The sequence below is a fragment of the Schistocerca piceifrons genome, chromosome 3 (genome assembly GCF_021461385.2).
Source record: "Schistocerca piceifrons isolate TAMUIC-IGC-003096 chromosome 3, iqSchPice1.1, whole genome shotgun sequence".
Classification (NCBI taxonomy): Eukaryota; Metazoa; Arthropoda; class Insecta; order Orthoptera; family Acrididae; genus Schistocerca; species Schistocerca piceifrons.
In genome coordinates, this window is record NC_060140.1 from 859,017,257 (window position 1) to 859,040,826 (window position 23,570).

The following is a 23,570-nucleotide window of genomic DNA, read 5'->3' on the forward strand; positions in this document are numbered from 1 at the left end:
CTTCTCACTGCATCACAAACCTCTTCATCGTCGACGTACTGCTTCCTGCGAAGTGTATCCTTCATTGTGCCAAACATATTTACGTCGGAAGTTATGAGACCCAGGCTGTAGAGTGGATGACGAAGAACAGTGCAATCAAGCTTTGTGAGCTTCTTGGTTGGGTTGTTTGGGAGAAGAGACCAAACAGCGAGGTCATCGGTCTCGACAGGTTAGGGAAGGATGGGGAAGGAAGTCGGCCGTGCCCTTTCAAAGGAACCATCCCGGCATTTGCCTGGAGCGATTTAGGGAAATCACTGAAAACCTAAATAAGGATGGCCGGACGCGGGATTGAACCGTCGTCCTACCGAATGCGAGTTTGTTAGCTTCTCTCGGGTGCTCTAACTTACGTGAGTCCTTATGTTACCACGGAGGAGAAGTTCGTTTTTATTTTTGTGACGACGATCATGCTTTAATCATTTCTTCAGTTTCTTGAGGGTACCACGATACAATTTAGAGTTGATCGTTGCACCACGATGGAGAACATCGAACAGAATAACGCCCTCTCCCGGAAGACAGTCGCCATGACGTTGCGGCTTTAAACTTTTTCTTTCTAATGAGGGTGTCCGCACATTCCAACATTGTATGAGATAACAGCCGTGTGCGGCCGGACGGCAAGTGGGAGATCGGACAGGTTTGCGTGAACTTCTTGCGTCCATGGCAGACGGCCCCGCCCGACGACTCAACGTACTTTTGTTCACTGCCATGTCTCCTTAATCATTCTGCAAATGCTTATGGTTATCCGCGATGCTCTTGTTTTCCGCCAAAAGAAACTCAATGACAGCTCTCTGCTTGGAATGGACGCCATTTTGAAGGCTACGTATGACAACACCACTTCATGAAACTATAGGGGCTGAAAGGGGAGGATTTTCCACTGTGTCCCAAAACAAATTCTGCATTTTTTCAACCGAAATTGGCCGAGAAAAATGATGGTTGCGTTACTTATTGATGTCCATTGCAGTTTTGTTAATGTGTTTACATAGAGGCAGCCAGTTATCGTACGGTGTTAGTGGAATAGGAGCGCGCGATTAGGTACATTAATCGTGGTAGCGCAGTGCTTATGACTCGGCACTCGCATTCAGGAGGCACGGGGTCGAATACCTGTCGTCCGATGTGCTTTTCTGTGAGACTTTCACTTTCGGGTGAAAAAAGCTCGTGACGGATCTCTTTCTCTTGTTAATCCGAGTTGGTAAGGATCCCAGACGAATGGACAGTGTTCAATAGCCGATGGAACAAGGGTTTTGTAAGCGACAAGTTTCGGCCTAAGTTACGCTTTCTCGGGATTCTTCCAATAAATATGGCCCTGGTATCTTGCCTTCCCCTGGGCGAAATTTATGTGATTTTTTTTCACCTTAAATCGCTCTGGGATGAAACTCATAGCTGCTAATGACTTCGCCGTCTACCGTGCAGTCGGACGATATCGGATCTTTGCGCCTATGTATGCACATTGCACTTTATTTCTACATCTACATGGACACTCTGCAAATCACATTTAAGTGAGTAGCCCAGGGTTCATCGAACAACCTTCACAATTCTCTATTATTCCAATCTCGTATAGCGCGCGGAAAGAACGAACACCTCTATCTTTCCGTACGAACTCTGATTCCACGTATTTTATCGTGGTGATCGTTTCTCCCTATGTAGGTCGGTGCCAACAAAATATTTCGCATTCGGAGGAGAAAGTTGGTGATTGGAATTTCGTGAGAAGATTCCTTCGCAACGAAAAACGTCTTTCTTTTGATGATGTGTAGTCCAAATCTTGTATCACTTCAATGACACTCTCTCCCATATTTCGCGATAATACAAAATGTGCTGACCTTCTTTGAACTTTTTCGATGTACTCCGTCAGTGCTATCCTATCTGGTAAGGATCCCACACCGCGCAGCAGTATTCTAAAAGAGGACGGACAAGCGTAGTGTAGGCAGTCTCCTTAGTAGATCTGTTACATTTTCTAAGTGTCCTGCCAATAAAATGCAGTCTGTGGTTAGCCTTCCTCACAACATTTTCTGTGTGTTCCTTCCAATTTAAGTTGTTCATAACTGAAATTCCTGGGTAATTAGTTGATTTTACGGTCTTTAGATTTAACTGATTTATCGTGTAACCGAACGGATTACTTTTGCCACTCATGTGGATGACCTCACACTTTTCGTTATTTAGGCTCAACTGCCGATTTTTGCACCATTCAGATATCTTTTCTAAATCGTTTTGCAGTTTGTTTTGATCTTCTGAAGACTTTAATAGTCGATAAATGACAGCGTCATCTGCAAACAACCTAAGACGCCTTTCCAGATTATCTCGCAAATAGTTTATATAGGTAAGTAATAGCAAAGGTCCTGTAACACTACCTTGGGGAACGCCAGAAATCACTTCTGTTTTACTCGATGGCTTTCCGTCAATTACTACGAACTGTGTGACCTCTCTGACAGAAAATCGCAAATCCAGTCACATAACTGAGACGATATTCCATACGCACGCAACTTTATTATAAGGCGCTTGTGTGGCACAGTGTCAAAAGATTTCTGGAAATCCAGAAATACGGAATCTGAAATCCGTTGTCCATAGCACTCAACACTTCATGCGAATACAATGTATGTTACAGAATCCTGCTGCATATCGACGTTAATGATATGGGCCTGTAATTAAGTGGATTACTCCTACTACCTTCCTTGAATATTGTTGTGACCTGTGCAACTTTCCAGTCTTTGGGTACGGATCTTTCGTCGAGCGAACGGTTGTATATGATTGTTAAGCATGGAGCTGATGCATCAGCATAACTAATTGGTATACGGTCTGGACCAGAAGACTTGCTTTTCTTAAGTGATTTAAGTTGCTTCACTACTCCGAGGGTATTTACTTCTACGTTACTCATGTTGGCAGCTATTCTCGATTCGAATTCTGGAATATTTACTACGTCTTCTTTTGTGAAGGCATTTCGGAAGGCTATGTTTAGTAACTCTGCTTTGGCAGCACTATCTTCGATAGTATGTTCATTGCTATTATGTTTTATTTTTTTATGTTTTTTATGTTTAGTCAGCTGCCAGCCTTCGTACCAGGCGCTGATTATGTTCAAAGAGTCTCTGCAATTCGCTAGAAATTTCGGAGGAAGCCACCTCCCTGTATACGGAATTCCGTGTCGCCTCGGAACGGCCACGCAGTTACAGGCATTATCCGCCACACCGTGTGCGTATACAACATACACTACTGGCCATTAAAGTTGCTACACCAAGAAGAAATGCTGATGATAAACGGTATTCATTGGACAAATATATTATACTAGAACTGACATGTGATTACATTTTCACTCAATTTGGGTGCATAGATCCTGAGAAATCAGTACCCAGAACAACCACCTCTGGCCGTAATAACGGCCTTAATAGGCCTGGGCATCGAGTCAAACAGAGCTTGGATGGCGTGTACAGGTACAGGTGTCCACGCAGCTTCAACACGATACCACATCTCATCACGAGTAGTGACTGGCGTGTTGTCGAGCCAGTTACTCGGCCACTATTGACCAGACGTTGTCAATTAGTGAGAGATCTGGAGAATGTGCTGGCCAGGGCACCAGTTGAACATTTTCTGTATCCAGAAAGGCCCGTACAGGATCTGCAACATGCGGTCGTGCATTATCCTGCTGAAATGTAGGGTTTCGCAGGGATCGAATGAAGGGTAAAGCCACGGGTCGTAACACATCTGAAATGTAACGTCCACTGTTCAAAGTGCCGTCAATGCGTACAAGAGGTGACCGAGACGTGTAGCCAATGGCACCCCATACCATCACGCCGGGTGATACGCCAGAATGGCGATGACGAATACACGCTTCCAATGCGCGTTCATCGCGATGTCGCCAAACACGGATGCGACCATCATGATGCTGTAAAAAGAACCTGGATTCATCCGAAAAAATGACGTTTTGCCATTCGTGCACCCAGGTTCGTAGTTGAGTACACCATCGCAGGCGCTCCTGTCTGTGATGCAGCGTCAAGGGTAACCGCAGTCATGTTTTCCGGGCTGATAGTCCATGCTGCTGCAAACGTCGTCGAACTGTTCGTGAAGATGGTTGTTGTCTTGCAAACGTCCCGATCTGTTGACTCAGGGATCGAGACGTGGCTGCACGATCCGTTACAGCCATGCGGATAAGATGACTGTCATCTCGACTGCTAGTGATCCGAGGCCGTTGGGATCGAGCACGGCGTTCCGTATTACCCTCCTGAACCCACCGATTCCATATTCTGCTAACAGTCATTGGATCTCGACCAACGCGAGCAGCAATGTCGCGATACGATAAACTGCAATCGCGATACGTTACAATCCGACCTTTACCAAAGTCGGAAACGTGATGGTACGCATTTCACCTCCTTACACGAGGCATCACGACAACGTTTCACGAGGCAACGCCGGTCGGCTGCTATTTGTGTATGAGAAAGGGGTTGGAAACTTTCCTCATGTGAGCACGTGGTAGGTGTCGCCACCAGCGCCAACCTTGTGTGAATGCTCTGGAAAGCTAATCATTTGCATACCACAGCATCTTCTTGCTGTCGGTTAAATTTTGCGTCTGTAGCACGTCATCTTCGTGGTGTAGCAATTTTAATGGCCAATAGTGTATGTGGTGAACAGCAGTGGCGCCCCTGCGATACTCTGAGGAGCGCCTGCCGCTGCCTCGGCTTCTGACGGCGCCTCCACGACACACCCAGCCTTCTCGAATGGTTTTGAACAGTTCTCCTCCCTGTCATCAGTCTGCCTGTGAACGGCGCATAATCGTGCGAACTGTCCTCGCTTCGCTATGTGGAGAAACATTTTTGTTTGCCGCTGAGGATTATTTACTGTCTCGAAACGTCGTACTTTCCGACAAGCTCGCTGAAAATTCCTCGACCCCACGAAAAAGAACGAGAAAAGGACAAGAGTTCTTTCTTTTTTAATATGCGGATAAATCGTAAAACCGGCGGTCGGCAGCTCTTGGAACAGATCCCACACTTATATTTAGCGGCTTCCTCGCGTGATATACCGCCGGTCGTTCCGGAAAGCCGTACGTACATTTGTATCCTGGTCTGAAAGTCTTTTCTCTGGGATTGAGAATTATGACGATATTTCCTAGTTATTTTTGAATGTTAATTAAATCACACGTCGTCGCAGTGGCTTGTTTGTGTTTTTGCCCAGGCCAGCGGATAGAGCAGGGACGGAAGCTAGGACAGTGTCCCACACCGTAGTCTGCGCAGTGGTGGGCTTCCAGGGCAGCAGACCGGTCACCGAGAGACCGACGCCACCGGGGGGTCGTTAGCGGACGACATGGCGCACTTCTGAAAACACTCCACTCATATTCAGGAGTAGCGGGAATCTACTCCTAGACTGACTGATATTTTCTTTTCCCTCACCGTTAATGACGACAGGAGACTTGTACAACGCCGTGCTCCGTTGCGTTGACACTCCGCCCCAGTGATGTCTGTGTCACCTTCCTTCTTGCAGTCTGCTGTGGGCGGCCTTCCAGTGCTGGGTGAAAAACTGGGAATCCCGGAGCAGGGCTCGGCTTGTTTTCTCCCTGTCAGCACAGTACACGAACAGGTGGGTTGTGATAGGCAGCCTTTTGGTGTTTCGAGCAAGATAACACTGACGAAACAAGGCCCCGAGAGTAGACAACATTCCATTAGAACTACTGACGGCCTTGGGACAGCCAGTCCTGACAAAACTCTGCCATCTGGTGAGCAAGATGTATGAGACAGGCGAAATACCCTCAGACTTCAAGAAGAATATAATAATTCTAATTCCAAAGGAAGCAGGTGTTGACAGATGTGAAAATTACCGAACTAACAGTTCATTAAGTCACAGCTGCAAAATACTAACGCGAATTCTTTACAGACGAATGGAAAAACTGGTAGAACCCGACCTCGGGGAAGATCAGTTTGGATTCCGTAGAAATGTTGGAACACGTGAGGCAAAACTGACCTTACGACTTATCTTAGAAGAAAGATTAAGGAAAGGCAAACCTACGTTTCTAGCATTTGTAGAATTAGAGAAAGCTTGTGACAAAGTTGACTGGAATACTCTCTTTCAAATTTTGAAGGTGGCAGGGGTAAAACACAGGGAGAAGAAATAAAAACTTTGAGGTTCGCCGATGGCATTTTAAATCTATCAGAGACAGCAAAGGACTTGGAAGAGCAGTTGAACGAAATGGACAGTGTCTTGAAAGGAGGATATAAGATGAAGATCAACAAAAGCAGAACGAGGATAATGAAATGTAGTCGAATTAAGCCGGGTGATGCTGAGGGAATTAGATTAGGAAATGAGACACTTAAAGTAGTAAAGGAGTGTTGCTATTTGGGGAGCAAAATAACTGATGATGGTCGAAGTAGAGAGGATATAAAATCTAGACTGGCAATGGCAAGGAAAGCGTTTCTGAAGAAGAGAAATTTGTTAACATCGAGTATAGATTTAAGTGTCAGGAAGTCATTTCTGAAAGTATTTGTATGGAGTGTAGCCATGTATGGAAGTGAAACATGGACGATAAATAGTTTGGACAAGAAGAGAATAGAAGCTTTCGAAATGTGGTGCTACAGAAGAATGCTGAAGATTAGATGGGTAGATCACATAACTAATGAGGAGATATTGAATAGAATTGCGGAGAAGAGGAGCTTGTGGCACAACTTGACTAGAAGAAGGGATCGGTTGGTAGGACATGTTCTGAGACATCGAGGGATCACAAATTTAGTATTGGAGGGCAGCGTGGAAGGTAAAAATCATAGAAGGAGACCAAGAGATGAACACACTAAGCAGATTCAGAAGGATGTAGGCTGCAGTAGGTACTGGGAGATGAGGAAGCTTGCACAGGACAGAGTAGAATGGAGAGCTGCATCAAACCAGTCTCCGGGCTGAAGACCACAACAACAACACGTAAGGTTCCAAATGATTGGAAAAGAGCACAGGTAGTCCCAGTCTTCAAGAAGGGTCGCCGAGCAGATGCGCAAAACTATAGACCTATATCTCTGACGTCGATCTGTTGTAGAATATTAGAACATGTTTTTTGCTCGCGTATCATGTCGTTTTTGGAAACCCATAATCTACTCTGTAGGAATCAACATGGATTACGGAAACAGCGATCGTCTGAGACCCAACTCGCTTTATTTGTTCATGAGACCCAGAAAATATTAGATACAGGCTCCCAGGCAGATGCTATTTTCCTTGACTTCCGGAAGGCGTTCGATACAGTTCCGCACTGTCGCCTGATAAAGTAAGAGCCTACGGAATATCAGACCAGCTGTGTGGCTGGATTGAAGAGTTTTTAGCAAACAGAACACAGCATGTTGTTATCAATGGAGAGACGTCTACAGACGTTAAGGTAACCTCTGGCGTGCCACGGGGGAGTGTTATGGGACCATTGCTTTTCACAATATATATAAATGACCTAGTAGAAGTGTCGGAAGTTCCATGCGGCTTTTCGCGGATGATGCTGTAGTATACAGAGAAGGTGCAGCATTAGAAAATTGTAGCGAAATGCAGGAAGATCTGCAGCGGATAACCACTTGGTGCAGGGAGTGGCAACTGACCCTTAACATAGACAAATGTAATGTATTGCGAATACATAGAAATAAGAATCCTTTATTGTATGATTATATGATAGCGGAACAAAGACTGGTAGCAGTTACTTCTGTAAAATATCTGGGAGTATGCGTGCGGAACGATTTGAAGTAGAATGATCATATAAAATTAATTGTTGGTAAGGCGGGTACCAGGTTGAGATTCATTGGGAGAGTCCTTAGAAAATGTAGTCCATCAACAAAGGAGGTGGCTTACAAAACACTCGTTCGACCTATACTTGAGTATTGCTCATCAGTGTGGGATCTGTACCATATCAGGTTGACGGAGGGGATAGAGAAGATCCAAATAAGAGCGGCGCGTTTCGAATGGTTCTGAGCACTATGGGACTTAACTTCTGAGGTCATCAGTCCCCTAGAACTTAGAACTACTTAATCCTAACTAACATAAGGACATCACACACACCCATGCCCGAGGCAGGATTCGAACCTGCGACCGTAGCGGTCTTGCGGTTCCAGACTGTAGCGCCTAGATCCGCTCGGCCACCCCGGCCGGCGGCGCGTTTCGTCACAGGGTTATTTGGTAACCGTGATAGCGTTACGGAGATGTTTAGCAAACTCAAGTGGCAGACTCTGCAAGAGAGGCGCTCTGCATCGCGGTGTAGCTTGCTCGCCAGGTTTCGAGAGGGTGCGTTTCTTGATGAGGTATCGAATATATTGCTTCCCCCTACTTATAGCTTCCGAGGAGATCACGAATGTAAAATTAGAGAGATTCGAGCGCGCACGGAAGCTTTCAGACAGTCGTTCTTCCCGCGAACCATACGCGCCTGGAACAGAAAAGGGAGGTAATGACAGTGACACGTAAAGTGCCCTCCGCCACACACCGTTGGGTGGCTTGCGGAGTATAAATGTAGATGTAGATGTAGAACAATGTAAACCGATAAGTCACGTTTGCGTCTTTGGAAACTTGAAGTGTGGTGTTTCTTTGTGGGCTTTTATCTATCGACTTTGATGCAATATCCTGTTTTGTCTCCTGGAATTACCAGCGTAAGTTGCGAGGGATAACCTGGAGACGTTGCACGGTGTACGTTTTCCAGTCCAGCGGCGGAATCTCTGACTCTTTCTTAATACAATTAAATAACTACGCAGGATTAAAGAACGGGAGTGCTCATGGCACTTCGGTGCGCACTTTAGAGCCCACGTTTACTACACTTATGTGCTTCGAGTGATCGTTTCTGTGATATCACTGAATACTGAGCGTGCCTCCTGGGAGATGCTGTGTCTGCTATACATTCGTTTAATTGTTGAATGACAATCGCAGTAGACATCTCGTCGTCTTTCGTCCGCCATTTCTGACGAGAATGTGAAGTTGTTTTGTAACTTTTTGACAACAGTCCACTTTTAGTGTGGCGGAAACCTTTACGAAACAACTGACGGAATATCCACGGGTGGTTCAGTTGTGCTGGCGAGGCCTCCGAGTTGTTTACGTTGCGACGGGCGCCGCTAGCGTCACAGACGTCGACACGATACGTGGCAGCCGCTCCCGACCGAGACAGTGGAGTTTACTGTCGGCAGCTGGAGGTTATTGTCGGGTATAAGAGAAGCGAGTGTGTGTCACGGCAGAGCCGGCGCTCAGGCTGCCCCCGGTGATCCACATAGGCAGGTGGCAGGTTCGTCGTCCTCCGGCCGCGTGCTGACTCAGCGGACGTCCACAGTTCCGGCGTCGCCGCCGCCGCACATCACAACGAGGCGGACACCGGCGCGCAGCACACGGCGGCGCACCGGCCTCTCTCCCCGTCCTGCAACGCCTTTGGAACTCACTATATCGTGGCCACAATACTCTCCCTAGCTGCTGTTTTCTGAGCGCGGCAGGCTAACATCCTCATATTTCGTTTCCTGACTAACTAAAACGTGGCAGTAGAACGCAAAACCAAGTATTTTCCCATTAGTCGATTGCATCATATGCTCCAGAGTTCTAGAGCTAAGTGACGGTTCTTCTGCATCATTTCAAAACGCTGTTGTGATTCATCTGAACAGGATGCTGATTCGCGTTTATATAACACCCAAGGAGACGTTCCCAGTGGCGGGGTCGAGTTTTTGGAACCATCTATACCGTTATGTTGGTTAAGGTCCCAGGTATCACACACTGCAACCACTCACCCTGGTGGGGCACTAATAAACTAATAAGCGAATAATTGACGAAAAAAATTTCGGAATTTTGTGTGAACTCAACATATACATGCGTGGTGTAATGCATAGGAAAATAGCTTCACGAGCAGGATCTTGTCAGTTCGAATTTTGTCCGGTGCAGTAAATTTTTTTAAAAATCTTCATCGAAATGATTTTGAACATCATTTTTATTCATTTCATCGATTTAAATGTAATTTTTTTTAATTTCCATTCCTTCGCGTATCATTTTATCGCAATATCAATGACATAAAAAATATTAGGAAAACGTTTGATGCACCTCATTTTCTGTTCATGACTTCGAGCATTATTCAAAGGCACGTGAAACGTTTCTGTGGTCTATTTATTTCTTTTACACAAAATATTTGACCAATTTCTTTGTTTTTTATTTTCGAGTTTTATTCAGAAATCATGATCTTACTGACTCCTCGTTTGCTTTCCTAACGTCTTCTGTTCTCGAAAATCTTAGCTTTGGTACTTGATTCGAAGGAATCCTTTTTGACATTTAAATACCGCACCAATGTATGTTTTTTATGTGCAAAATAGCTAGGCCTTGAAGAGATGAACTTTTTGACACTTCATTTACTCAGCTTGGCGGCAGCATTTAGTGAAAGATTCCAATTTTTCCTCAACTCGTTAATTAAGTTTTCCTTAATTTTCCTGATTTCTTTCAAGCAGTTAAATATTTTCATGCAAAAATAGACCTCACGCTGGTCACTTTGATACCCCGTTTGCTTGCTTCTCTCTCTTTGTTTCGCTATGAAAATTCGAACAAAACCTCATGGTCTTTATAGGGGGTCTTGTTTTTGCTCTGCTGACGCGTTCACAAAAACATATCGAGTGTTAATCGTACGACAAAATAGTCCGTTCTGCGTGCTGTCATTTCCAAAAAACGTCGTTTCAATATCTTGAACCGTTTATGGGATACGACGGTTTTTACGACCACTTCATTCCCGAAGCCCAGGAAAGCGACCCGTCCGCGGATATAACAGCCAATATCTCAAGAATGAGAAGCGGTATCATTCCGGTCTCAACTTTAAATACAATTTAGATTTATAGATTACATTTCATACTCAATAATGTATGGCTTTAAATGAACTATACGGGAAGTCTACGCAATGTGATTTTATCTCCGCAAATTCTTAAAAATTTCGTGCGTTCATGTACTCAGTTTCGTGCAGCACAATAACTATGACGAATAGCGAAAGTAAATTCAGACCTTTATTGAGCAAAGATATTAAGCTATAAGATGCGGAAGAATCACATTTTTTTCACCGAATAGTTTACTTAAAATCGGATAATAAGTATTCCATAGCTGCTGTCGCGTCCGCTCCACTGCTTTGCCGAGAAGACACGTGGCTGTCGCTTTCGCTGTCGCGCGTGCTGCAGCGAAAAGATTCAAACACGTTTGAATTCAAACACCGAGAACAGGCAGCGCCACGGAAGTCGCTCACGTAGGACACTTCCGTAACTATACCTGCGGTGGTGTTTTTTCGCCTGAAGGTGTCGCGCGCAGTCGGTCGCTTCTGTCGCTCACGTAGGACTCGGCCTAAGTCTAACGTCACAGGCTCTGCCCCTTCAAGATTAACGAATTGCAAAGTACTGATGACGCGTTAAGAAGTTGTCACCTGCTGCATGAAACTTACAACGACGAAAACCAAGCAAAGGTTCGAGAAATATCTTACGAATTATTGAATAACTAACTTGTTGTAGACTATTTGAATAAATATCATCACCACACTCATACAGTGCAATTAAACTTTCGTTGACGATGTTACATGCATCACCAGCGGCGCAATGGGCGCAAAATGGCAGCCACTGGCAAGTTGGCCGTACTTTCCCTATACACAGCTTTAGACTGAGGCCATCATCAGCGCTGGAGGCGACGGTGCAGGGTACTAGCGCGGTGTCTCCGGGCGCTAATTTTTCAGGCCGGGGTGCGTGTTTAGAGAGCCTCGCTTTCGGGAACCTTTGGTACAAGCCCATGTCTACCAGTCCGGATTTAGAGTTTGTCTGCATTCCCTAGATCGCATAAATTATGCGCGTTATGGGACGCTTCTCTTGGAAAAGACCCGCTCGTTTTCCTCCCCAATATTCCCCAACTCGAACTCATTTTCCATCAGCAGTGACGTCAGTGTCGACCGACTGTTAAAAAGCACCAATCTTGCATTTTTGACGCCCTTCCTAAGAGGAAAACCAGTATTCTGCAAACCCATTTGGCGGAAGAACTGCATTAGCAAAAGTTAAGCACACGCAGAAGCACACACACATCTGATCTCGATAGTATACGATTAAAAGAGTACACGCGAACATAGTTTGAAGAAGTAGGACGTGCTCTAGGATTATAGCTTAACAGTTCATTATAGCTCCTACGACAATGTAGCAGAAATGCTCGGAGAAGTTAAATGAGAATCTTTGGAAAAAAGATGCAGTTGTTATCGCAAAATCCTGTTTGCTAAATCTGGAGAACGGGAATTGCAGGAAGGTTCGCGAACATGTGAATCGCAACCGTGGTACTCGTATATCTCCGTTAAGGATTAGGAAAACAAGACGATACAGATGACGCCGCTTACGTCGACTCGTACAGTCAGTCACTTCCTCTCATTCAATAGAGAAGTCATTAGAAATGTAGAAGGCCTGCAGAAAATCAATGTGTGATGCTCGGCTGGGAATTGTCTGTTAAGCTAAACGAAAGTAACTTATTGCGTACAAACAATGGGGAATGCCCGTCACTGTTAGGTCACTCTGTAAAAGCACAATCATTGCAAACATTGACGTCCCTCAATCTGAGAGATACGTACAGAGCGGTGTGAAGTGGAACGATCACATAAAACTAATCGCGGAAACGAATAGAGTCTACCGACGAAGGAGGCAACTTACAAGACTCTCATTCGACCAATAATTGACTATTGCTCCTCGCTCTGCGACCCATACCAGGGAGGATTGCTGGAGGAAGCAGAGGATATCCAAAGGACAGCACGGCGTTTCGTCGCGGGCCCGTTTAGTCGACGCGACAGCTTCACAGAGATTCCTATGAAACTTCAGTGATAGACGCTACTACACAGGCGTAGTGTGGTTTATTGTTCATATTCGGGCAGCGTAAGCCTCTAGAAGAATCCCATCAACATATTATTTCCTCACGTATGTATCTCGCGTCAAGCCACGAATGTAAAGTTAGAGAATTTCCATATCGTACGGAGGTTTACAAACAGTCGTTTCCTAGAATGAGATGTTCACTTTGCAGCAGGGTGTGCGCTGATATGAAACTTCCTGGCAGATTAAAACTGTGTGCCAGACCAAGACTCGAACTCGGAACCTTTGTTTTTCGCGGGTAAGTGCCCTACCGTCTGAGCTAGCCAAGCACGACTCACGCCCTGTCCTCACAGCTTTACTTCTGCCAGTATCTCGTCTCCTACCTTCCGGTAGAGCGCTTGCCTACGAAAGGCCATAGGTCCCGAGTTCGAGTCTCGGTTTGGCACACATTTTTAATCTGCTAGGAAGTTTCAGTCGTTCCTTAGTCGCACCATTCCCTTCTGCAACAGGAAAGGGGGCAGCGACAGCGGTATATCGGTACGAAATATCCTCCACCCGGTCATGTACGAGGGTCACTCCAAAAGAAATGCACACTATTTTTGTAAACATACAGTTTACATTCTGCATGTGTGAGAGTCTTACATTGTGTAGGTACATCCTTCCCGCGTGTTTTCAAACTTAGTTCAACCTGTTCCCGTTGAGTGGCGCCGTCACAGCATGTCTTCAAGATGGCTGCTACACTTGACGTTCGTCAGAAGCAGCATACTGTCTTAGAATTCCTGTGCTGTGAGAACGAGACAGTGGGAAACATCCACAAGAGGATGAAAAAGGTGTATGGACATGCTACTGCAGATCGCAGTACAGTTAGTCGGTGGCAATCAGGTTACGTGTTGAAAGCGTGCACGGCAATATTGAGGATTGTCCTCGCAGCGGCAGGCCTCGTACTGCACACATTCCAGACAATGTGCAGAGAGTTAGCGAATTGGTGACTGCTGACAGACGCATCACAGTGAACGAATTGTCACGCTACGTTGGGATAGGGGAAGAAAGTGTTTGCAGAATACTGAAAGTGCTGGCGTTAAAAAAGGTTTGTGCCAGGTGGGTTCCCAGGATGTTGATAGTGGCTCACAAAGAAACGGTATGCAGCGAACTTTTGGAACAGTACGAGAATGGTTTTAAATGATTTCTAGGAAGAATTGTGACAGGTGATGAAGCATGGCTCCATCATTTTTCACCAGAGACGAAGAGGCAATCAGTGGAGTGGCATTATGCAAATTCAAGCAAGAAAAACAAATTCAAAATCGCACTTTCTGCTGTAAAAGTTATGGCTACGGTGTTTTTCGATTCCGAAGGACTCTTGCTTGTGGACATGATGCCAAGTGGAACCACGATAAATTCTGATGTATATGTGTCGACACTGAAGAAACTCGTGTTCTGCCACATCGGCAAAAGCAGGATGTTTTGCTGTTGCACGACAATACACGGCCGCATGTTAGTCAAAAAACGGTGGAAGCGATCACGAAACTCGGATGGACAACACTGAAACACCCGCCTTACAGTCCTGACCTGGCTCCATGTGACTATCATCTCTTTGGGAAACTGAAAGACTCTCTTCGTGGAACAAGGTTCGAAGATGATGACTCCCTTGTGCACGCTGCCAAACAGTGGCTCCAACAGGTTGGTGCAGAATTTTACCGTGCGGATATACAGGCGCCGGTTCCAAGATGGCGTAAGGCAGTTGAGAAGGATGGAAATTATGTGGAGAAATGAAAATATTGTTCCTAAAGGAAGTATCTACACACTGTAAAACTTTCAAACATGTAGAATAAAAGATGTATTTAAAAAAATGGTGTGCGTTTCTTTTGGAGTGACCCTCGCACATTGGCTCGCGGAGTATCTGTGTATACGGTACGGATTCGGATGTCAGAGGTGTCGGACGGAGGGAGACGCAGACTGGCAGCGGGCGCCGGCCGCCGCGCTCGCCTCGTGCTGCGATAAACAGCGCGACCGCATCGATGCAACTTCCTGCTGTTGCTTCGCTTCCGGTCGTCCGCTCGCCGGCCACGTCTCGAGCAGCGCCTGTCGGCAGTGAGCGGAGAATGCCCGCCGCCTCGTGTCGGCAGCGCTGCGCACGCCCGCGGACGTAAGTCGGAGTTTCGTTTCGGCGCTCTCTGAACGCCTGCCTCTGCTGTTGCCCTCCAACTCTGCACACTGCTGGACTCTGTCGCCTGCGAGCCTCTCCATCTCTGCTTAGCTGCGGCAGCCTGGATCTGCTTACTGCGTTCGAGCCTTCGCCTCCCCCTGCAACATCCCCTTCCCCTCTCCCCCAAGGGCAATGTCCCAAGGACATATTGTGGCACAAAGCTGTTTCGTTTCCGATTACATTCAATAGCTTTTAATTAATTGTCCGATCCAGTCTCCAGCATTCATTTGTACTACCACACTTCCAAAGCTCGTAGCCTCTTCTTGTCTGTTCCACGTCTTACTTCCATATAACTGTACTCTCCGGACAAATACTTTCAAAGAATTCGTAAGACTTAACGTATACAGGGTGGTCCATTGATCGCGACCGGCCCAAATAGCTCACGAAATAAGCGTCAAACGAAAAAACTACTAAGAGCAAAACTTGTCTAGCTTGAAGGGGGAAACCAGATGGCGCTATGGTTGACCCGCTAGATGGCGCTGCCATAGGTCAAACGGATATCAACTGCGTTTTTTAAATAGGAACCCCCATTTTTTATTACATATTCGTGTAGTACGTAAAGAAATATGAATGTTTTAGTTGGACCACTTTTTTCGCCTTGTGATAGATGGCGCTGTAATAGGTACGTGATAGATGGCGCTGTAATAGTTACAAACATATGGTTCACAATTTTAGACGAACAGTTGGTAACAGGTAGGTTTTTAAATTAAAATACAGAACGTAGCTACGTTTGAACATTTTATTTCGGTTGTTCCAATGTGATACTTGTACCTTTGTGAACTTCTCATTTCTGAAAACGCATGCTGTTACAGCGTGATTACCTGTAAATGCCACATTAATGCAATAAATGCTCAAAATGATGTCCGTCAACCTCAGTGCATTTGGCAATACGTGTAACGACATTCCTCTCAACAGCGAGTAGTTCGCCTTCCGTAATGTTCGCACATGCATTGACAGTGCGCTGACACATGTTGTCAGGCGTTGTCGGTGGATCACGATGGCAAATATCATTCAAATTTCGCCACAGAAAGAAATCCGGGTACGCCAGATCCGGTGAATGTGCGGGCCATGGTATGGTGCTTCGACGACCAATCCACCTGTCATAAAATATGGTATTCAATACCGCTTCAACCGCACGCGAGCTATATGCCGGACATCCATCATGTTGGAAGTACATCGCCATTCTGTCATGCAGTGAAACATCTTGTAGTAACATCGGTAGAACAGTACGTAGAAAGTCATCATACATTGCACCATTTAGATTGCCATCGATAAAATGGGGGCCAATTATCCTTCCTCCCATAATGCCGCACCATACATTAACCCGCCAAGGTTGCTGATGTTCCACTTGTCGCAGCCATCGTGGATTTTCCGTTGCCCAATAGTGCACATTATGCCGGTTCACGCTACCGCTGTTGGTTAATGACGCTTCGTCGCTAAATAGAACGCGTGCAAAAAATCTGTCTTCGTCCCGTAATTTCTCTTGTGCCCAGTGGCAGAACTGTACACGACGTTCAAAGTCGTCGCCATGCAATTCCTGGTGCATAGAATTATGGTACGGGTGCAATCGATGTTGATGTAGCATGCTCAACACCAACATTTTTGAGATTCCCGATTCTCGCGCAATTTGTCTGCTACTGATGTGCGGATTAGCCGCGACAGCAGCTAAAACACCTACTTGGGCATCATCATTTGTTGCAGGTGGTGGTTGACGTTTCACGTGTGGCTGAACACTTCGTTTCCTTAAATAACGTAACTATCCGGCGAACGGTCCGGACTCTTGGATGATGTCGTCCAGGATACCGACCAGCATACATAGAATACTCCCGTTGGGCATTTTGATCACAATAGCCATACATCAACACGATATCGACCTTTTCCGCAATTGTTAAACGGTCCATTTTAACACGGGTAATGTATCAGCAATCAAATACTGTCCGCACTGGCGGAATGTTACGTGATACCACGTACTTATACGTTTGTGACTATTACAGCGGCATCTATCACAAAGCGAAAAAAGTCGTCGAACTAAAACATTCATATTTCTTTACGTACTACACGAATATGTAATAAAAATTGGGGTTCCCATTTAAAAAAAAAAACGCAGTTAATATCCGTTTGACCTATGGCAGTGCCATCTAGCGGGCCAAGCATAGTGCCATCTGGTTTCCCCCTTCAAGCTAGACGAGTTTCGTTCTTTGTAGTTTTTTCGTGAGATATTTGGCCCGGTCACTTTCAATGGACCACCTTGTATATAGTGGATGTTTTTCAGAAAAGCGTGTCTTACGTTTACTAGTCTAGATTATATCCCCTTTACTTCTGTTGCTGTCAGTTTTTCCTGTACTACGTTTAGCACCTCATTTTCGTACGTAGTGCCACCAACGTCAGCGGATTAATTACATTATGCTGCCCGGTTTATAAGTGGTGTTTTCAGGACACAAGCCATTCCGCTGAACTAACCTTCCAAGTCGCTTGCCATCTCTGACAGTATTACAATGTCATCGACAAACCTCAGATTTTTTATTTCTTCTCGCTATACTTTAAATGTATCATAGTTTGCTTCAGTACTCAATCTTTGAACAGGCTAATTGACACGCTACGCTCCTGCATTATTCCTTTTACGACTGCTGGTTTCCCTTTCATGTATTTCGACAGACATACGCTTCATCTCAGTTGAAAGTGAAGCGAGATCCGGAATTCCTGCAGCGGCAAGTGAAGCGCAGTTGTGGCTCTTGTGTTAGACACACTGCACTGGGGTAGTACTCCTGTGTCAGAGATGTCCAAGAGATTGACTCAGTGGAGCTCGTAATGGGTTACAAGTCGAAACAGCGGTGACGGTACGACGCTCAGCCCTCTTAGCAGTATCAGCTTTTGTTTTAAGTTGACAGCTGCTTGCCTTAGATATACTTTGGTTTGTATTAGGCAAGAGAGCGCGCCCTGTGTGATAGGCGGAAATGGAAGGGTTCGGCATGGCTGGCAAACTTGGCAGACGAGAAGTAACAAGTGTCGTACTTAAGCAGCACTTTGTGATGACTGTGAGGGGATCTTACTTTGACATGTCACCATAGTTTATCAGCATATACACCAAAGTGTCTTTTATTTTTACAGATTTGATTTAAACTCATACACCTCTTAATCTGGCCTCACCTGCTACGAGATCCGTGTTCGACTGACCTGTAGTCGAGTGAAGACGTTGGCGTACCCGCGCAGTAGCCCGTGACGGCGGCCTCCTTGGAATTGCAGAAAGGCACGGGCAGCATTTCCATTTTGTGTAGAGAGTGGCGGCTTCCTTTAAAAGTCGATAAATGCTACGTAACGCCTACAACAGAAAGGAAGACCGGGCAGTATCCGATCGCGAATGAAATTACGGAGTCCATCACACCATTTAGATATTTAGCGTTAATTCTAAGAAGCGATACGAACTAAGCTAATCGCGAATAACTTTTATTTGGCGGGCGACTGGAACATTTAGATTGGTTGCTACGGTCCTGAAAAAGGGCAGTGAGTCTTTAAGGAAAATTTGATGCAAGGCGCCAATGGCACCCATTCTGGAGTACCGCTCCAGCTTTTGCAGTCGTCATAATGGAGAAACGCGTTGCTAGGATCGTACAGGGACGTAAACGATGTCTGTTTACGATGCAGCGCGCTGCTGTGCGGGAAGTCGGGCGGAACACGCTGACACAGAACACTTGTGGTCTATCGAGCTTGGAAGCAGCCTCAAGTTGGTCTGCAAAAACCAGAGCGTCGCGCGACATTTTGGCGAAAAACCCCTTGTTGCACTTGTAAAATGTAAAATTAACGTTTATGTAAATTTTACCTTAAAACGTCGTGAATTTTGACAGCATTAACAATTACTGCAGACCGTATTGTTTGTCTAGTCTTCTTACTAAGTAACTACTGTGTTTGTAAAGGTTAAGATTTTCCGAGCTATAAACGTAATGGAAGTGAAACGTGGACGATAAATAGTTTGGACAAGAAGAGAATAGAAGCTTTCGAAATGTGGTGCTACAGAAGAATGTTGAAGATTTGATGAGTAGATCGCATAACTAATGAGGAGGTATTGAATAGGATTGGCGAGAAGAGGAGTTTGTGGCACAACTTGACTACAAGAAGGGATCGGTTGGTAGGACATGTTCTGAGGCATCACGGTATCACCAATTTAGTATTGAAGGGCAGCACGGAGGGTAAAAATCGTAGAGGGAGACCAAGAGATGAATACACTAAGCAGATTCAGAAGGATGTAGGTTGCAGTAGGTACTGGGAGATGAAGAAGCTTGCACAGGATAGAGTAGCATGGAGAGCTGCATCAAACCAGTCTCAGGACTGAAGACCACAACAACAACAACAACAACAAACGTAATAAGTTTTTGCATAACTATTCCACGCGGGTGTGGGTGGCCTCCCAGCCGCGCAAGGCAGTGCGCTGCGCGTTACGCTACACGAGCGGGACTCGGCCCGAATCCTGAGTTGTTTTCCTGCCATTGCCTTTATGTTTGCGGAAGTGATGCATGATTCGCCCTTTCCAGTCGGAGCTTCGGCAGTAGACGACTGCGCGCTGCACAGCGCCTCTCCTGTGGCGCCTACCACTGGGACGTGTCATCTGCGTAAGGTGTCCGCGGTTCCTTAACGAACTCGTGACGAAACGCGCTGCTCTTCCTTGCATCTTCCCTCTCTTTTGTGTCAGTCCTACTCGGTAACGATCCCGTCCTTTTCCTGATGGTAACTCCATCCGTCAAACTACGATTTTGTCACTGAACATGACTTCTGCCTCCCCTGCAGCTGTCTGCATTTCGTGGTCTTGCGGCAGCGTTCTCGCTTCACGGAGTCTCGGGTTCGATTCCCGGCGGGGTCAGAGATTTTTCCTGCCTTGAGATGACTGGGTGTCGTTGTGTCGTCTTCATCCTCATTACGGTCGGAGGAAGGCAATGGCAAACCACCTCCGCTAGGATCTTGCCTAGTACGGCGGTGCGGGTCTATCGCATCGTCCCCTACACTCCTCGGAGTATGGGACCTCATCATCATCATCCCCTGCAACTAATTTTATGTGCTGAAATCACTACGCATAAGTACTCTGAGATATATTTAACGGTTTTAATTGTCTCCAGGAATCGTTGTAAGTAGTGTAATCAGTCAATAACGGGTCTTTCCATATACACGTGAAACTCTAACCTTTCGACCTGACGCGACCACTCCCGCCGGAGGTTCGAGTCATCCCACGGGCATGGGTGGGTGTGTTGTTCTTAGCGTAAGTTAGTGAAAGTAGCGTGTAAGTCTAGGGACCGATGACCTCAGCAGCCTGGTCCCTTAGGTGCCGCGCGGAATTAGCCGTGCGGTCTCAGGCGCTGCAGTCATGGACTGTGCGGCTGGTCCCGGCGGAGGTTCGAATCCTCCCTCGGGCATGGATGTGTGTGTGTTTGTCCTTAGGATAATTTAGGTTAAATAGTGTATAGACTTAGGGACTGATGACCTTAGCAGTTAAGTCCCTTAAGATTTCACACACATTTCCCTTAGGAATTCGCAGACATCTGAACATTCTTTCGATCTGCCTTTTTGCGCGTTATTAACTAAACATCTATAATTTTCAGCCATTTTTCCGGGACAAGACTCCCCTTAACTTAGATTGATACATTTATCGTCCTCCATCATTCCAATAATTTGGTATCGTGATAGCAGAACTGGTAGACTAAGCTGTCTGTAGCGATTTCGCCCAGAAATTTCTCAGGTAAAGAAAATAGCCGGCCGCTGTGGCCGAGGTTCTAGGCGCTTCAGTCTGGAATCGCGCGACCGCTACGGTCGCAGGTTCGAATCCTGCCTGGGGCATGGATGTGTGTGATGTCCTTAGGTTAGTTAGGTTTAAGAAGTTCTAAGTTTTAGGGGACTGATGACCTTAGAAGTTAAGTCCCATACTGCTCTCTGCCGGCGTCCCTGCCCCGCACCCCCGCCACCCCCTTGCAGCCGAGCCTCTCCTGGGGCACTCCACTCCGCGCGCCCAATAAACAAAACCCGAGGCGAATCGTGCCGCCCCTCTTTGGATCTTTTCTGTCTCTTCCGCTAATTCATCTTCGTACGTCAACGATGCTACGTAATTGACGTAAGGAGCTTTTTGTAAGCGATCTATGTCGTACGTGAATTACATTTCCTCCAAATTCTTCCGATAAATGTGTTTCTGTCATTTGTCTTTCCCACGCCTAGACTTACGTTTTCGTTCTACCTTAAATCAGTCTGGACACAAAATTGTAGGTATGTGGAGTTTGCGACTGATACCATCGATTGGCCATCGATTGCATAATCAAACGATACCCGATGTCATAACTTACAGGAATGCAGCAGGGCGACAATCTCCGCTATTTCGACAGGTTTGATCATTCTTCGGTGTTCCAAAAAGATGTGATCGTGACGTTTCGGTTTGTTAGATTAGTATTATTTTGATCAGCTGCGAAATAGAAGAAGTGCTCTCGTGTGTTACAGGCCAGAGTGTGTCGTGGGGATACTGGACTAATGCTGCCACCTTTATCGCGGAGTTTGCAAAGATGGGTTTTGACAGAAATCCATTGAAGTTTTTGTTCGTAAGAGAGAAACTAGTCGGTTTGAGTTGCGTGAACAACCGTCCGCTTCATTCGCGTGGTGGAACTCACGTTTCGCGAAGTCAGTCGGCACGAAAAGCTCTCCTTGTAGGGGCTTTGGGCCGGCTGTGTTTGCAGCCCTGCGTATAAGGGCCGGCCGCTCCCCCACTGTAAACAAGAGCGTGCGAGCGGCGTGTTGTGACGCGGCGGCTGCCTGGGCCCGCGCCTCCCCCCCCCCCACCCCCCCCCACCACCCACCCTCTCTAGCCAGTACTACGGCTGCTAGCCGGTCAGCAGTGAGTAGCGGCAGTGTCGGCGTCGCCCGCCCGCCATGTGCACGGCCACCGCCTGCTGCCGGCCGCCGCCGCCGCCGACGCTGCCGCGGGCCGCTCACGGTCAGTGCCGCCCCCGCGCACAGTCGCCACCGCGCTTCGCGTCTCCTCGGCAGTCAGAGTGTCAGCACGTCTCTTCCGCGACTTTCGCCTAAACTGCCTCGACCAACGCCTCCAAATCTGTGTAGATCGGGGTCGTTTGCTGATTCGACACAGTGAACCCTCTATCTGAATTAGTAGTCCGTCCCGTTTGTTACCCCTGTTACTTTCGTGTGAACTCCAGTGACCACCAGGGCCAGTGCGTCTGCTACCAATTGTGTATCGCGGCTGGGAGAGCCCCTTCACCTCCCGTGACTGGTGTTGTTTGTTGCTGATTACACTCTTGCATGTAGGTCCGAGCCTCGAACTGTGACAACGCTGGGCACAACCACCCCCTCGAGTGCGAGGTCGCAACTTTGCTCTTTATCTGGGAGTGTTGTGTTAACAGTTAAGACACGTAAGATATTACCTGCTTCTGAAGCACCGTGTGTATCAGGAGGGCGACAGGGAACGAGTGTCCGTAAGGTGCAGAGATCAGTCTACTGTGGGATGTACGTACAACACTTCACAAAATGGACATCGTCGACATTTGAGTAATTTTCAAAACAAGCCATTAACTTGCACCACGAATACCGAATGAAAAATGGCGCGTCACAGTGATCATGAAGGTTCCGATCATCAACATCAGAGGCGAACTTCTTGAGAGTTCAGGACGTTCTACTAGGTATCCAATCTCAAACAATGCGCGTAGAATCATATTTGTGTTCCGGAGTGAAGATAACTGATGCAAGATGGTGGCATGCAACCGAATCTGAAACAATCTGTGTTGGAAATATTTACTATCAAAAACAGTCTTGAAGTTACAATGAAATGAACACCCTTAGCTGCTTACAGGCGTTGACATACGTCAACGGGGACAGATGAAAATGCGTGCCCCGACCGGGACTCGAACCCGGGATCTCCTGCTTACATGGCAGACGCTCTATCCATCTTTTTTTTTCTTTCATTTTGTTCAGTATAGTTCGTTGCGTTTGGTCTGTGCCGACGTCACATGGCGTCCGTTCAAGTTGATCGTTGATTCTTTTACTCAGTTTTTTTGTTACAGAGGACAATCGGCCCTTTGACCGAACACGCTGAGCTACCGTACCGGCGGGGGCCATGCTTATCTTCTTTGTATCGTTCCAATTTTAGTATATGTACTGCCGGAGCAAGTACTCCATTTGAGCCACCGAGGACACAGAGGATAGCGCGACTGCAGGGATTTCTCTCTGGCACGCCTCCCGTGAAACTCACGTTCTCAACGTATTGTCCCGCACTACATTCGTAGTGCCCCCGCCCACTATACTCATTACTCGCGGCGCGTTGCCGATTCCCGTAAGAGTTCGGGCTCTGTTTGTGCATTCGCACAAGAAGAAGATGGTCAAGTGGCCGGTGAGCCTTATATACTAATATGGTATCTGTTCTTTCGGACATGTCTTGATCACAATTTATTTATTACGGTCGCCGGCCGAAGTGGCCGTGCGGTTAAAGGCGCTGCGGTCTGGAACCGCAAGACCGCTACGGTCGCAGGTTCGAATCGTGCCTCGGGCATGAATGTGTGTGATGTCCTTAGGTTAGTTAGGTTTAACTAGTTCTAAGTTCTAGGGGACTAATG

The 23,570-nt window shown here is 46.6% G+C and overlaps 1 protein-coding gene and 1 pseudogene across 4 annotated transcripts in view; one reads left to right on the plus strand and one right to left on the minus strand.

The window, feature by feature from the left end:
- Window positions 1–23,570, plus strand: part of LOC124790136 (myocardin-related transcription factor A-like) — a 101,201-nt gene that overhangs the window by 6,545 nt on the left and 71,086 nt on the right. The gene's annotated exons all lie outside the window — the stretch shown is intronic.
- On the minus strand, window positions 23,066–23,131 carry LOC124791134 (annotated as a pseudogene).